Raw genomic sequence first — 15000 nt, 5'->3', positions numbered from 1 at the left:
GACTCACTTGTACGTTTTGGAGTTCGGTTGACCCTGTTTGGAAGTCTATTCACCTATGGCTATAACTGTTTGTATGAAACAGATAGTAATAGAATCTCAAACCCATCTAAAAGAGAAAGAAAGGAAGGAGAAGGGGGGGAAAAAAAAGTCTCTATTATTTTCTTGCTTCCCTCTGCCACTCTTAATGGTTTAGATGTCTTCTTTTTACAATTTTGTGTTTATTCCGTTTGGAATGAATGGTAGTGATCACCTTTCCGGTGATGAGTGGTCTCATTTTTGTACCATCCTCCTTCTTCTCTATTTAGAGTAGACCTGTTGATGTTTCTTTTAGCATGGGTTCAGTGTTGCTAAACTCTTTTCGTTTTTGCTTGTCTGTGAAGTTCTTTACCTCCCCTTCTATTCTAAAGGATAGCTTTGCTGGATAGAGTATCCTAGGCTGCTTCTTTTTGTCTGTTTTGTTTTGTTTTGTTTTGTTTTTCATTCAAGAATTTCAATAGATCTTGCCACTCCCTTCTGGCCTGTAGTGTTTGTGTAGAGAAATCCGCTGAGAGCCTTATGGGGGTTCCCTTGAAACTCACTCTGTTTTTCTCTTGCCTAAAGGCGTTTAGGATCATTGCTTTATCCTTGACTCTGGCCATCTTGATTAGCCTATGTCTTGGTGTGGGCCTGTTTGAGTTCTTTCTGTTGGGTACCCTCTGAGCCTCCTGGACTTGGATATCTGATTCCTTCTTTAGATTTGGGAAATTTTCAGTCATGCTTTCTTCGAATATCTTTTCGGTCCCCTTGGTTCTTTCTTCCCCTTCTGGAACCCCTATTGTGCGTAGATGGGCACGCTTTCGAGGGTCCCTTAGGTCCCTAAGATGGTTTTCGTTGTTCTTTATTGGTTTTTCTCTCAGCTGTTCTGATTGGGTTCTTTCTGTTGTCCTGCCTTCTAGGCCACTTATTCGTTCCTCTGCGTGATCTAGCCTGCTTTGGACAGCCTTTAGACCAGTTCTCATTTCAGCCAATGAGTGGACCAGTTCTCCTTGACTCTTCTTTATAGCTTCGATTTCGTTTTTGACGTATAGTATATCTCTCAACACTATCTCTTGGAGTTCCTTCAGGACTTGGATCACTCCTTTTTGGAAATCTTGATCGAGCAGGCCATCCACGTCTATTTCATGGATCGTGCTTTCAGGGAATTTCTCTGGCTCTTTTAATTGGGAGTGGTTCCTCTGCTTCTTCATAATGCTCCTATCTCTCTGGCACTGTGGCTTAAGGAGTATCAGTTATCTATTGGTGTCCTTAAGGAGTTTATGTATTTATCGAAAGCCTAGGCAGGCATAAAACTTTAAAAGAGAGAGGGGGATAGGGGGAGAGAGAGAGAGACAGAGACAGAGACAGAGGGGGAGAGGGAGAGAGGGGGTGGGGGCAGGATGTTAAAAGAATGGAGAAAAAAAGGTTTGAAAACAGTGTACGATCAATAATAGAAGAGCAAGTTGAAGCAGAATAGCAATTGAGCTGAGACGTCTTCTAAAAGCCTTTAAAAACAAATAGAAAAGATCAGAAAATAATATACAATTGTTTCAAAAGTAAATTTTTAAAAGGTAATCGGAAATAGAACAGATTTTAACAAAAGATAAAACAGAGGATTTTAAAAGACGGGAGAAAGAAAAGGTTTGAAGACAGTGTGTAATCATGAATAGAAGAGTAAGTGGAAGCAGAATAGCGATCGAGTTGAGACGTCTTTTAATAACCTTAATAAAAAGGAGGAAAAAAATCGAGAAACAATATTTGAAACCTGTGAATAACCAGTAACAGGAGATCAAAACCAAGAGAATGAAAAAGGGAAGGGGGTGGATGTTTAAAAATAATAATAATGAAAAGACTTGAAATGAAACATTTAAAAGGGATTAAAACCGTAAACGTATACGACTGTTCAAAAGTAAAGGTTAAAAAGGTAACAGAAGGTAAAACCGATGTAAAAGAGATTAAAAAAGAAAAAGGAAAAGAAAAAAAAAAAGAGGAAAAAAAAAAAAAAAAAAGGATGTGTTCTCCTGGAGACGGTGCGCTCTTAACGGTTTCACCGAGAAGTCTTTCTGTCGTCGCCCTGTTTCGTGAACTCAGCTTGCTGTTTCCGCGGGCCCTCTGTCGGCGCCCTCGTCTGTGCTGCCCTCGGTGCCTGTGGGCAAGTAGATCGCGCCCCCTCCTGGCACCGCGGTCGGATGCTGCGTTCCTGCCGGGAAGGAGGGAGGGTGGCTGGCCGCCTGCCCTCTCCCGGCGCCGGTCGCTCCGCTGCTCTGTGCGGCTGTGTGCTCCGCCTCGGGTCGGCGCTCCTCTCCGTAGGTGGGCTCGGGGAAGACGGTGGAACCGCCCCGCCCCTGCTGCATTCCAAAACTCGGCTCCTTCTTAGTCTTGGTGGCGCGAGTTCTCTGAGGTACCGGGGCAGATATATAATATCTGCCTCAGGCTGAAAACGAGTCTCAGTCCTGCCTAGGAGGTTGCAGAGCCCCCGGGTGCGGATTCGAGTCTCGGCCCCGCCCCCGCTCCCGCCCCCGCCCGCGCGCTGCGCGCCGCGCGCCAGGGGCTATGGCGGCTGTGGCTGCGCCCCGCCTCTCTTCTCGCGAGAAGGGCCGGTGATGGCGCCGCGGGTCTGAGGAGATGGAGGCTACGGCGCCCCTCTCCCCAGGGCACACCGGCCGTGTTGCTTTGCCTTTCTTTCCCCGTAATGGACGGGTTGGGGGGGCGGGTTGTTCTGCTCTGTATCCCCTCCCGGCCACGGCGCGTGGTGCCGCCGCCACGGTCCTCTGCCCGGCTCGTGCGGCCTGTCCCGGCCCCCGGCTGCCGGCCTGCGACTCGGGCTGGGTGTCGCGGGGACCCTCTGTGCCCGTTTCACTTGGATAGGTCGGTCAAGGGGCGCTCCGGGCAGATCTGAGACTCGGAGGCTCCCCCACCGTCCCGTCGGCCTCTCCGTTGGAGACGGGGAGGTCTGGCGAACGAGCCCTATTCCTCCTCTGCCGGTCCCTCCCGCACTGTTTTGCTTTTGACTCTTTCTTTTCTCCTTTTCTCCTACCAGATTTTGGGCGTCTTTGTCTTTCGAAGAGGGCGGTGTTCTGTCGGAGTTCCGCAGGTGGTCTGATTGGCCGAGTGGGTCCGTCGATGTGAGTTTTGGTGTATTTGTGGGAGAGGGTGAGCTACGAGCGTCCTTCTACTCCGCCGTCTTGCTTCTTCTCGGGTTATTTTTGAAGAGTAGGTGCTGGGGATTGAACCCTGGACCTTTATTTTTTGCATGCTAAGCATGGGCTGTACTGCCTGATCTCTAGACCCTCCCCACCGCAACCCCCCCCTTTCCCACCGCCTCCATAGTACTCGATGAATCTCCTACCTAGATATCTATGCTTCCTTGGAATAGGGCCGTCGTTTTCTTCATCGGATTGATGCACGTCTGTGGATTCGTCTCGTTTCTCTCCACTGCGGTGGGTGGCATCAGGGCGTGGGGTGGGGTGGAGTGGCGTGGGCTGGGAACAGTTCTTCACGTGTAGAGGTGGAGCGGAGCGATGAGGATGGTGACTGTTTCCCCGAGTGCTCGCGCCGGGTGATGGAGGCCTGTGGTCTGACTTGGAAGAGGACTCGGGTGACCAGAACAGAGCCCGTGTGGGGTCGTTGTGGAGGGAGGAACTCCACCCCCCCCCAGCCCCAGCCAAGGCACTCGTACCTCATCGAGGGACGGTCGGCCGAAAACAAACGAAAGCTGTCAGAGGTTTGGGGGTGGGGGTGAAGGGGTGGGTGGGTGTGTCTGTGTGTGTGTGTGTGTGTGTGTCTGTGTGTCTGTGTGTCTGTGTCTGTGTGGTGTGTGTGGTGTGTGTGTGTGGTGTGTGTGTGGTGTGTGTGTGTCCCCGTTCCCCGTACCACGGTCTCTGGTCGAGGCCCCCCCGAGCGGAGAAACGCACGCCAGGCCGTCCGTGCTCCTGGTTGTCCGGCCGCGTGTCCCTGCCACCCAGAGATCCCGAACCGTCCCGCTCGCTCCCCTGCCATGTGCCATGTGCCACCTGCCTGTCGGCCGGGCGCTATTTTAGACCCTGCGAAGAAGTCGACCGGACGGACGGGCCGGGCCGGGCCGGGCCGGGCCGGGCCGGGCCGAGCCGAGCCGAGCCGAGCCGATCTGAGCCGAGCCCGTCCAGGCTGGGGTGGGTGGTGCTGGGTTCAGAGGAGTGGGGTACAAGCGGGAGGCGGGCGTCGATGGAGGGGAGGGGGAGGGGGAGGGGGAAGGGAGAGGAAAGGGGAGGGGAGGGGGAGCAGGGATGACGATGGTCTGGGGCTTGGCGTGTGGGGTGGGGGTGGGAGGGATGGTAGCCATCCTATGACTTTCTCTCCCTACCCCGCCTTTTGCAAGTCTGTTCGAGTGACAAGGTGGTGCTGGTTTCTGGCTGGTGCACACCATAGTGATTCTGTTCTTCTTTTTCCTGGTCTTTTTCAGGAACCCTCGTCCCGAGGGACTGAATCTAGTGCCCTGTGCTGCGCGGTACGACCTAGGGGTCGAATCTGCCAGGAGAGGACTTACAAGGATTTGGAGGATCCTGGAAAACTGCTACCATCCAGAATCCTACATGGATGTTCAAGATCTTGTGGATGGACGGACGGACGGAAGACGGATCGAATGGAGGCCCCGCCCCATCCCCTGGACCCCTTGGCCCAGGAGGATCGTGATGGGTCTGGAAAGGACTCTTCCGACGAGGGTCTCGGGATGGACTTTCTCGGTCTGCGGAAGGTGTTTCTGCACAAAGAGGAAGAGAGGGGCGTTCTCGGCCAGAGAGCCCGAACCGCCTCCTTTCAGGGATCCGCTCCAGTCAGGGTTGGGGTCGGGGTCAGAACGCAGCCACCGACAGCTCCCCTCCCTCGTCTTGGCTCTCCAACTTGGGAAACCCTCCTCCCTGCCCCCTCACCCATCTTCTCGTCAGCCGGCCTCCAGCTTCCCCGTGCCAACCACCTCTCTCATGCTGCCGGACTTTCCTCCTCCTTGGGCTGCCAGGAAGCTCTCCCGCTCCTCCACGTGCTTTGGCTTGGAATCCCTGACAAACACAAGCGGTGCTGGTGGGCGGGGCCGTGGGCGGTGGCAGAAGGACTCCCTTCATCTTATGGGAGCGATTTTTATCTCCATAGAGGTGGCGATTGAGAAAACACATAAAATCACTCAGAAGAATACCCATGTGTAGTATCCCTGACCTAGATCCGTGTCTGTCTGTCTGTCTGTCTGTCTGTCTCTCTCTCTCTCTCTCTCTCTCTCTCTCTCTCTCTGCCTCTCTCTCCATTTCGCTATTCTCTGTGTGTGTGTGTGCGCGCACGCGCATGCGTGTCTGTCTGTCTCCCTTGTCTCTCTTTCCTCTCCTCTCCCCTCCTCTCCTCTTCCCTGTTCTCCCCCCTTCCCCCTCACCCCTCCACTCCTCTCTTCTCCCCTCCACTCCTCTCCTCTCCCTCTTCTCCTCTCCCCTCGCCTCTTCTCATTTCCCCTCCCCTCCCCTCTTTTCCCTCCTCTCCTTTCCTGTCCTCTCCCCTTTTATCCCTCCTCTCCTCTGCTCTTTCTCTCTCTCTCTCTCTCTCTCTCCCCCTCCCTCTCTCCCTCTCCCCCCCTTCACTTCCCTCCCTCCTCCCTACCCCCCCAACCCCTACCTTCACAGGGCCTCATAGATTGCAATCGGTTTCCATGAAATGTGATGAAGAGGGAATGAATTTTAGAATGATATCCCCATGCCATCGAATCCTTCTTCCCCAGGGATAGCGACTTATTTGTGGTCGTGTTTGTTTTTGTTTTTCTTGTTGTTGTTTTGGGGCGCATCGAGGGCGCAGGAGGCGTTGGGAGTGAGGGTGATGTTTCTCTTTCTGTCTGTCTCCTCCTTAGGACGGATTTTAAGAGGAGGGAGGACTCACAGAAATCTACCATCTTGTCTCGTACTGCAGCTGTGTTTGAGCTTCCTATACGATCTGGGCGGAACACTCCCCACCCTCACCTCAAGCCGCCATTGCCGCCCCCTCAGCCCCCTGCACCCCCGTCCAGTCCCACACTTGGGGCGGTGGTTGGGCATGGGGGGATGTTGGCGGGGTGGTGGTTGGTGGGGGGTGGGGTGGTGGAGGAAACCAGAAAACAGACCACTGTGGCACGTGGGTGACTGGGGCTTCAGGGTGAAGGAGGATGAATAAAATGGCCGGAATTAGGCTAACGGATTATTGCTTCTTTTTTTGGCGGGGGGGGGGAGGATCATTAGGTCATTCATGCATTCATTCATTCACTCATTCATTTGCTGGGGGGGGGTGTCATTCGGTTTCTTATGCTCGCCCTGAAAACGGTCAACTGTCCTGACTGACTGGTTGCTGCTCACGGTTCCAGGCCTGTTGTTGAAACTGGAAGCTATCGATCTTACTGTTTCTACTGTATTTCACTCATTGAAAGTCATCATCATGCTGGGTCTCTGAGTCTTTCTCCGAGGAGAAGGTCGGTCACGGGACTAATGACCTGACAAAATAGCCTGAGTGACCAAGAAGGCCACACCTTGAGTGCTTATGAGATAACGAGATCTAACCACCAGCCTCTATAGAATGGGTCACCTGGAGGCATCGTGACACCATTCTGAGTCTTCTGATGAGAAAACGATTCTGTGGATGGTGATCGATGCCCGATTGTTTGAGCTATGGCTCTAGAACCACCCCACCCACTCCATCCCCAAGGTGGGTACACAGTTTTGAAGACGCTAGCCTGCTGTGAATCCCCTTTGCCCGGCAGAGCGATAAAATGGCCTCTTTGCTTCTAAGCTCCGAGACCTTGTCTCTGGATTCTTGGGCTCGTCGGGGACGGGGGCCGATCTTTTGGCAACAAGCGTGCTTCAGAAACAGCGGATGCCCGAGAAGGACACTCTGCCTCTCCCTCTTCTTCCGGGCCTGAAATGGGGAGGAAAAAAACATCGCTTCCCCTGGAAGCTGGAGTCCGGAACCCGCCATCCGGAGGGACTTCTGGCTTGGCCTTCTCCTGGGGTGGGGGGGGAGGGCACGCCACTGCACGTGTTCTTTGTCAACTCCCTGTTTCTCTCTTCTCGAGTTATCTCTTTGGGACGGCTCCCACACTGGGTGAAAACAGACAGACAGGCTGGTATGTCTCCCTACCCCACCCTTCGCCCCCAAATGACTGATCTCCTGTCCCATCAGAATCACCACTTGTTTTCCAACGTGGCTTTCTTGGATCCTGGAGGACTTGTAAAGGAAAAGCCCAGCTGGGCTAACAAGCTAAAGTCACAAATCTAAGTGTGATAAGTGTCCGTTTACTGATCTAAGTTCTGCTGGGCTAACTCGTAAATCTGAAGTTTAGTGTCAGTTTACTGGGCTAACAAGCTAACTCGTAAATCCAAGCTCAACAAGTGTCAGTAACGTGATCTGTTCCAAATTGATAAGCTCCAGTGTACTGATCCTTTGCTTTTTGTTGTTTGAGCCTTATTGGCGAATAGACCCATATTTGTAATTAACCCTATGAAACCTCATGTGCACGTCTTGGAGGTGCTCAGAGCTTCGGAGCAGAAGCCCCTCTGAGCCCGCCGGCGTAATAAATCTGAGTACTCCAACCCTCCGAGAGGTGCTTGTTTCTTGGCTGGCCTGTCATTTCCGTAACAGACTGATATCAACTTAGAGCCAAGATGGGCGCAGAACTGAAGGAGCTTCTCGGCTGGCCTAAGAAGCCTGTCGTCGTGATGTGGGAGGCATTCTTTACGAGGGACCTATCTGATTAAGTGCTTGACCGCCTTTTGGACTTTGAACCAACTTGGAGATAGGAACTAGGATGAGAGGGCACCCGAAATAGCTCAGCAAACTCTTCTCCATCCTTAGAAGACAGACAGACAGACAGACAGACAGACAGACAGAGTGTGTGTGTGTGTGTGTGTGTGTGTGCGCGCGCGCGTGTTTGTGCGCGTGCGGGGGTGTGGGAGAGGGAGGAGATGACGTCAGCGTACTGGACACTGTTTCAGTGACATGGGGAGTGCTGTCAACTAGGAAGGAACGTCATGTATTCTTCAGCCTTGTGTCTGTACAGGTGGGTACACTCAGGGTTCCAGAAAGGATGGGATATTCCTGGCAGTCGTCTACTGCCCTGGCATCGAGGGCTGGCTGGCTGGCTGGCTGGCTGTCATCCAAAGTGGAGGCTCTCGTGAAAGGGACGGAACCGAGTCCCGAGGAGATGCCTCCTTCACTGACTTTCATGCAAACACAGTGGACCACAGCCTCCGGAAAGAGGGTGGGTGGCACACGTGGCCCCAGTCTGTTCTGTCCATTCGGCAAATGGCCTGGGTTAGGGGAAACCCAGCATGGCGACCATCCGACAGGCCGACCCACCGACCCACGGACGTTCTCGGTTTCTCCCAGCTTCCTGGATGACCTCCCCCACCCACCCCCACCCCACCCGCATTCCTTCACCCACCGTGGTGTCTGGTGTCAGGGCACTTGGAAGATGACTCCCATTGTTCAATAGACAGGGGCAGGAAGATTCCTATAGGACCGCAAAAACAGTCAACTGGCCATACATACATACATACATACATACAAACTTTTTGTCCCCAGAGGCCTCAGACCTCCTCTCTCTGGACACGCTGAACCCCAGTAACTGGCCCCCATTCAACTGCCACATAGTAGGGGTCATCCAGACGTTCTTGGGATGGTAGGTATGACTTCCAAAGGGGTTGAAGCCTTCCTTCCCCCGCTGCAAGCCTGATGCCATCAGCATGGCCAGGACACTGCTACAAACAAACAAACAAACAAACAAACAAACAAACAAACACACACACACCACCACCACCAACAACAACAACAACAACAACAACAACGACAACAAAAGACAAACACATGCGTATGTGACTTGGGGACATACTTTCCGCAGCCTCCAGGGACGAAGGCACTCGCTTCGCTGGGTAAATCCTACGAGGCTTCACTAAAGCGCTTGCCAACTTACTTCTCAGAAAGATCGATCTCTGCCCCCATCACCCGCCATCATCAGGCAAGGTCGTCAGAATCCATGGGAGATATAGACTAGAAGAAGAAGTAGAGGAAGGAGGAGGAGGAGGTGGAGGAGGAGAATCAGTGACATGAGGTGTGTACGACTTCTTGTCTCCAAGAGGATTGAGTTTTAAATTTTTTTCTTTTCAGATACAAGGGAAAATAAACTTCTGTTTTTTCCCCTTCCTTCCCTTTTAGAGGCGGACACCCACATGGTAACTATCATACCTCTGTCAGCAGAATGGAATCCTTTCTCTTTTTCTCCCTCCCTGACCCTTCTGGGATTCAGAAATCCTCCGTGAGGATTTTTCTATTCTTGGCAGCAGAGTTATTAGCATCATTGACTTGGAGGCAAAAACTTAGGTTTCCATTAAACTGGGATAGACATGCATGGATAAGAGATACTAGTGCTACTCGTTTTCCTTAGGGTTCCCCTGTGTCTGTGGGGTGTGTGTGTGTGTGTGTGTGTGTGTGTGTGTGTGTGTGTGTGTGTGTGTCTGTGTGTCTGTGTGTCTGTGTCTGTGTCTGTCTGCCTGCCTGCCTGCCTGCCTGCCTGCCTGCCTGCCTGCCTGTTTATTGTAGGAACTCTCTGTCAATGGAAGTATAGTTGACTTACAATGTTGTGTTCATTTATGACGTACGGCATAGTGATTCACTTATTCACACACACACACACACACACACACACACACACACACACACACACACACACGTATACTTTTTCAGGATAGGTTATTACAAGCTATTGAACATAGTTCCCTGTGCTAGACAGTAGGACCTACTTGTGTACCTAGTTTGTATAGGGTGGTTTATATCTGCTAATCCCAAACTCCTGATTTATCCCTCTGCCCTCCCCCGTTCCTCCACCCTACCCTGTCCCCTGTGTTAACCATCGGTTTCTTTTCCATGTCTGCGAGTCCAGTCTGTTTCTGGTTTGTAAATAGGTTCCTTGGAGTCTTTTTAAAATGGAGTTATTTATGTATGGATGGGTGTCTTGACTTACTTTCAGATCCCACCTAGAAGTGATGGCATAGGATATCTGTCTTCCTCTGGGTGACTGACATCACTAAAGCTACGGAACGCTTCACGTATGTGCGTGTGTCGTCCACGTTCAGGGGCCGTGCTGATCTTCTCTGGATGGTTCCCGTGTTAGTCGATGTGCTGTGGCAGCAAGCGCTTGCCTTAGGGTTTTTGTCTCAACCTGAAAGCCGGCCCGGAGACTGAAGGTCTTCTAGTTGCCTCCACTATCTGCCTAGGACCATCTCCACGAACGTTTCCCATTTTCTCTCACCCTTTTGTCTTGGCATCATTGAGTACTAAAATGCTCCGTCTCCTGAAGCCCTGCAGACTGAAGCTGGACAACGGGAGGTAAACGTCAGAGAAATGGCCACAACAGCTCCTGTGGAAACCATCCTAGGGCCTGTTTTTGGAGGAGCCGCTCAGAGAGTTGAGCCGAACACCCCAGGACATCATCAGAGGCATTTCAAACTGCTCGAGCCGTTTCGATGACCCCGATGTGTGGAAATCTCCTACCAGACTGACCCCCTACTCCCGGCCCTGAATCTGGTTTCTCATCTGCTCCAATGATTAACCTTTTTGCTGTACTTTGGTTTTCCACACAAGTGCCTCTTAGGCGATACCTGACTGCTTGCTCCCTAGGCCTAGCTTCAGAAGCCCATCGACACCACCGCCTCCTGAGACGAGATACTACAACTGTTTCCTTGAACAGACCTGTTCTCAGAACTAAGAAACTGGGTCCATGAAACGCAGGCCCTCTAGGAAACTATTCCCTCCCTCCTGCCCCCACACCACGCGCACGCACGCACGCACGCACGCATGGACGCACATGCACAGTCAACAGCCCAGCTTTTAATGTGTAAAACTTCCAGGGAAGTTACAGAATAGGGAAATGTTGGGGTCCAGAGTAGGCTGCCCCAAAATGTGCCCGATGGACTATGCTGAATGAAAGGGACTTCACAACTGGCCAAGGGGGAGGGTATAGGTCAGTGGTAGAGTGTGTGCTTAGCAAGCAAGCACAAGGTCCTGGGTTTAATCCCCAGTACCTCCGGTCAAAAATAAATACATAAAATCGAATTCCTCTCCCCGCCCCCCCCCCCCAAAGTATACACTGCTGTATGTCAACTCTGTCTCAATAAAACTGGAAGAAAAAAAGGAAAAAAAAAAAAGATTTAACAAAAGAAAGAAAGAAACAAACAAAGAACTGCCCGAGGCAAGAGGAACACTCTGGCCCTCCTTTCTGCCTCCCTGGAAGCAGGGGAAAAAGAATTTTGTTTTTTTAAAGTCTCCCATCCCAGAGGAATCTATCAAGTCAGAGGTCTGCTTCCATGCCCTTCCATGATTCTCAAACGGTGTAGTGGGGTTTACCCAGATTAGGAAAAGGAGGGGACTCCTTTGGCCTGAGACCAGGCGAGATTCTCCCCCTCCCTCCCGCCTCCCTCCGTGCAGTTGGGACGGGGTGGCCTAAGGGTGGGGAAATTGAAACCAAAGAACAAAAGCCGTTCAACAGAGAGGAGCCGGAGGCCAAGTCAAAGGCTCTGACCTGAGCACAGAGCTTTCTGCATTTGAATGAAGCGATTGAACGAGGCCCTGCCGAATGGATCCTCCTGACGTCCCCGCCCCCGCTTCCAGGAGACAGTCAGTCGATTTGGGACCGATCGGTGGAGAAGGCCTGGGAGGCGGCGGCGGCGGCGGTGGCGGCGGCGGCGGCGGAAGCAGCGGCGGGGGCGGGGGGGGGGTGGAGCGCGGGCGGGGGCGGGACCAACGGTCGCTCCAACTCTGCCTGCCTGCCTGCCTGCCTGCCTGCCTGCCTGCCTGCCTGCGGGGCTGAGGCCTGAGGGCCACGCTGGTTCCTGCCACTCAGGGAAACTTCCGCGGGTGTTGCCGAAAGATCGCCCTCCCCCACCCCGTCCCTGACGAGCCAAATAACCCAGAGACAGGGTCTTAGAGTTTAGAAGAAAAGAGGCAGCTTGATTGCTTTGCTGGGCAAAGGGGACTCACAGCAGGCTAGTGCCCTCCAAACTGTGAACCCGTCTTGGGGTTGGGGTTTCATGCTTCTGTGGACGAACAGGTTGGAGCATGAAAGGGAATCACAACAGGCGGGAGCACAAAAGGTGCTCATGATCAACAAGGGTCTCTGATGAAACTTCCTCCTAAATCTGGATGAGTGTCTGATAACATGGGACCTCCTGGTGGTCTAGTAGGTCATCAGCCCGTGACCTTCTTTATCTGGTCAGACTCACCCGGCGGCACCAGCGCCACGGAGGAACTCGGGGTGGGGGGTGGGGGGTGGGAGGGGGCTGGTCGTTCTCCTGAGCTTATCCTCCCGTGACTCCCTTCCTGGGGAAAGACTCAGACGCCAAACATGATTGTCAAGTTGAACGATCAGAGGAAGGTCAAATCAAACAGTTAGAATCGACAACTTTAGCTGTTTTTAACAGTGGGCCTGGAGCTGGGAGCGGTGTCTGGTCAGTCGAGTTTGCTGATCGTTCTAAAAGCAAGCAGTAAGCATAAAGCCAAAAATTGGCTTAGCCTAAGTGCGGCCACTTCATGATTCCTCCTTCACTGGGGGCTGAGGCGTGGGGGAGGGCGGGGGTGGGGGACAGGACTGAGGTGGCGGCGAACTTCTCCGTGAATGCTCGGAGCCGAACTGCTCTCTGGGCCTAGGTCTGAAAAAGGCCTGAGTCTCAGCTATGACAGATTCTCTCTCTTTCTGGGCACATGGACTGACTCGCCCCGCATCCTCCCATCCTGTCAGACCCTTTGGACACACACCTCCACCTGAAGAGTTCTTTGGCCTCGTCCAGAAAAAACAAACACACGCACGAACAAAACCAAACGAGCACACAGAAACCCTGCTGATCTCCTTGGAACCCATTCACTTCGGAGAGTCCCTCTCGTAGAAATCCCCTCTGCTCGATGATTTCACCACAGCCGCCTCCCTTTCTCCGGCACAGTGACCCCCCACCCCCACCCCTGCGTGGGCCCTGTCCCTCTACCTATCAAAAACCAAACCCCAGGAGAAAAGAAAATCAGAATGCTGTTTTGAGCCACTGGATCTGTGAAAGGAACCAAACAGAAAGCTGAAATAACCAAACCAGCCAAACACCAAAAGCGAACAGACAGATACCCCAGAAAGAAGGGCACGCTGACCCTTGCCCCTTTCCTTCCTGGAATCAGGACATAACATAGATCTACACCCCACCCCCCACCCCACCCTCCCCAGATGTCTTCTTTATGCCGGAACGAGAGTGACGTTCTTATTGTCAACGGTGCTGTTATGGAAATGACAGGCCGGCCAAGAAACAAGCACCACTCGGAGGGTTGGAGTACTCAGATTTATTACGCCGGCGGGCTCAGAGGGGCTTCTGCTCCTAAGCCTTGAGCACCTCCAAGACGTGCACGTGAGGTTTTATAGGGTTAAGTACCAGCTTGGGGTATTCGGCCAATAGGCACGCAATAGCTTTAGCAACATCATTATCACGAAAGTAGAGGCAGTGAGGCAGCAAACCAACATTTCAAGGCCAGATATGTCTCTTTGAAAATCCAGCTGGCTAGCAAAATATGAACAGGGAATCAGCAAACCAGCACTTATTAATTTAGATTTACGAGTTAGCCCAGCAGAACTCAGATCAGTAATCCGACACTTGTTACACTTAGATTTGCGACTTAGCTTGTTAGCCCAGCTGGGCTTTTCCTTCACAGTGTAAAGCGGAGAAGGAGAGAATTCTGTACAAACAGACCTCGATGAAAAGAATCCTCACCCTCTTTTAGGCCCCCACCTCAACACACGTGCGCGCACACGCGCGCACACACACACACACACACACACACACATGCATGCACGCACGCGCGCGCGCGTATAGTTACTCCTGTTCTCTCTCTTTCTCTCTCCCTCTTCCTTTCTTACTGATTTTTTAAAAATGTTTACTGATAACACAGAAAAAAATTGCTTAAATCTTGTCCAGGAATGATATTCATTTTTGAAAACATGATATATATTGTAAAGGATTTGGGCTCCCTTAGAAAAATCCCAGTCCAGGCACGATTGTATAGCACCTCCTTTCACTTTCAAGTGTCTCATTTCAGACAATAAAGTAGCCAGTCATCTTCCTTATGCATGACCTTTGTAACTGGCACAAGTCAAACGGCACAAAATTCAGACCCAATCTCCTGATCCGTATGATTCTCATATTCTTTTTTTTTTTTTTTTTTTTTTTTTTTTTAGCGAGTCCAGAAGCTATGGGTCTGTGCCAACCACCCGTGGCTGTTCACTATCCAGCATTTCTTCCATTATCTTTATGTTGTCCTGTTTCTTGGAAGTATTAGTGCAGCTACTTTTCCCGATGGTCTGTCTCTGTCTCTGTCTCTCACTCTTTTCTCCTTCTTTTTTTTGGGGGGGGGGGAGGAGGGGGATGGGTTTGATTAGGTTATTTATTTATTTTAATGGTGGTTCTGGGGATTGAACCCAGGGCATCATGCATGCTAAGCAGGCACTCTAACAATGATCTATATCCTTCTCTACACCGCCCCCCCGACCCTCCAGCACCCCCCCCCGTCCCCGGCCAGGGCCTGTCTTTGCTCAACCCAATAGAAAAGCATTTATGTTTTGCCAGTTTCCTGGGTCCTTCTTTGTTTCATAAAACTGAGAAGAAATACACGTGGAAGTTCTCTCCTATGAATTGAACAGACTGAAGATCCTTTAAATAACCAAATGAGGTGGAAGTGCAGAGAGTACCATACGGGAACACACCGAGGCACATCGTCATCAAATTGACCAAAATTAAGGATAAGGAGAAAATATTAAAATGAACGAGAGAAAAGCAACAAATAACATACAAGGGAACTCCCGTAAGGTTATCAGCTGATTTTTCAGCAGAAACTCTACAGGCCAGAAGTGGGTGGCACAACATACTTAAAGTGATGAAAGGGGAAAACTGACAGGTAAGAATACTCTATTCAGCAAGGCTCTCGTTC

The 15000-nt window shown here is 51.7% G+C and overlaps 1 non-coding gene across 1 annotated transcript; it reads right to left on the bottom strand.

The window, feature by feature from the left end:
* Positions 1-10074: 10074 nt before the first annotated feature.
* LOC141577268 (U6 spliceosomal RNA) lies at positions 10075-10183 on the bottom strand. The gene has a single exon (XR_012506165.1). It is a non-coding gene; the product is annotated as a U6 spliceosomal RNA (small nuclear RNA).
* Between the last annotated feature and the right edge of the window lie 4817 nt (positions 10184-15000).

The sequence above is a fragment of the Camelus bactrianus genome, chromosome 3, assembly GCF_048773025.1.
Source record: "Camelus bactrianus isolate YW-2024 breed Bactrian camel chromosome 3, ASM4877302v1, whole genome shotgun sequence".
In the NCBI taxonomy this organism is placed as follows: Eukaryota; Metazoa; Chordata; class Mammalia; order Artiodactyla; family Camelidae; genus Camelus; species Camelus bactrianus.
The sequence above is the reverse complement of the archived record's forward strand: the minus strand, read 5'-3'. Positions and strand labels throughout refer to the sequence as shown.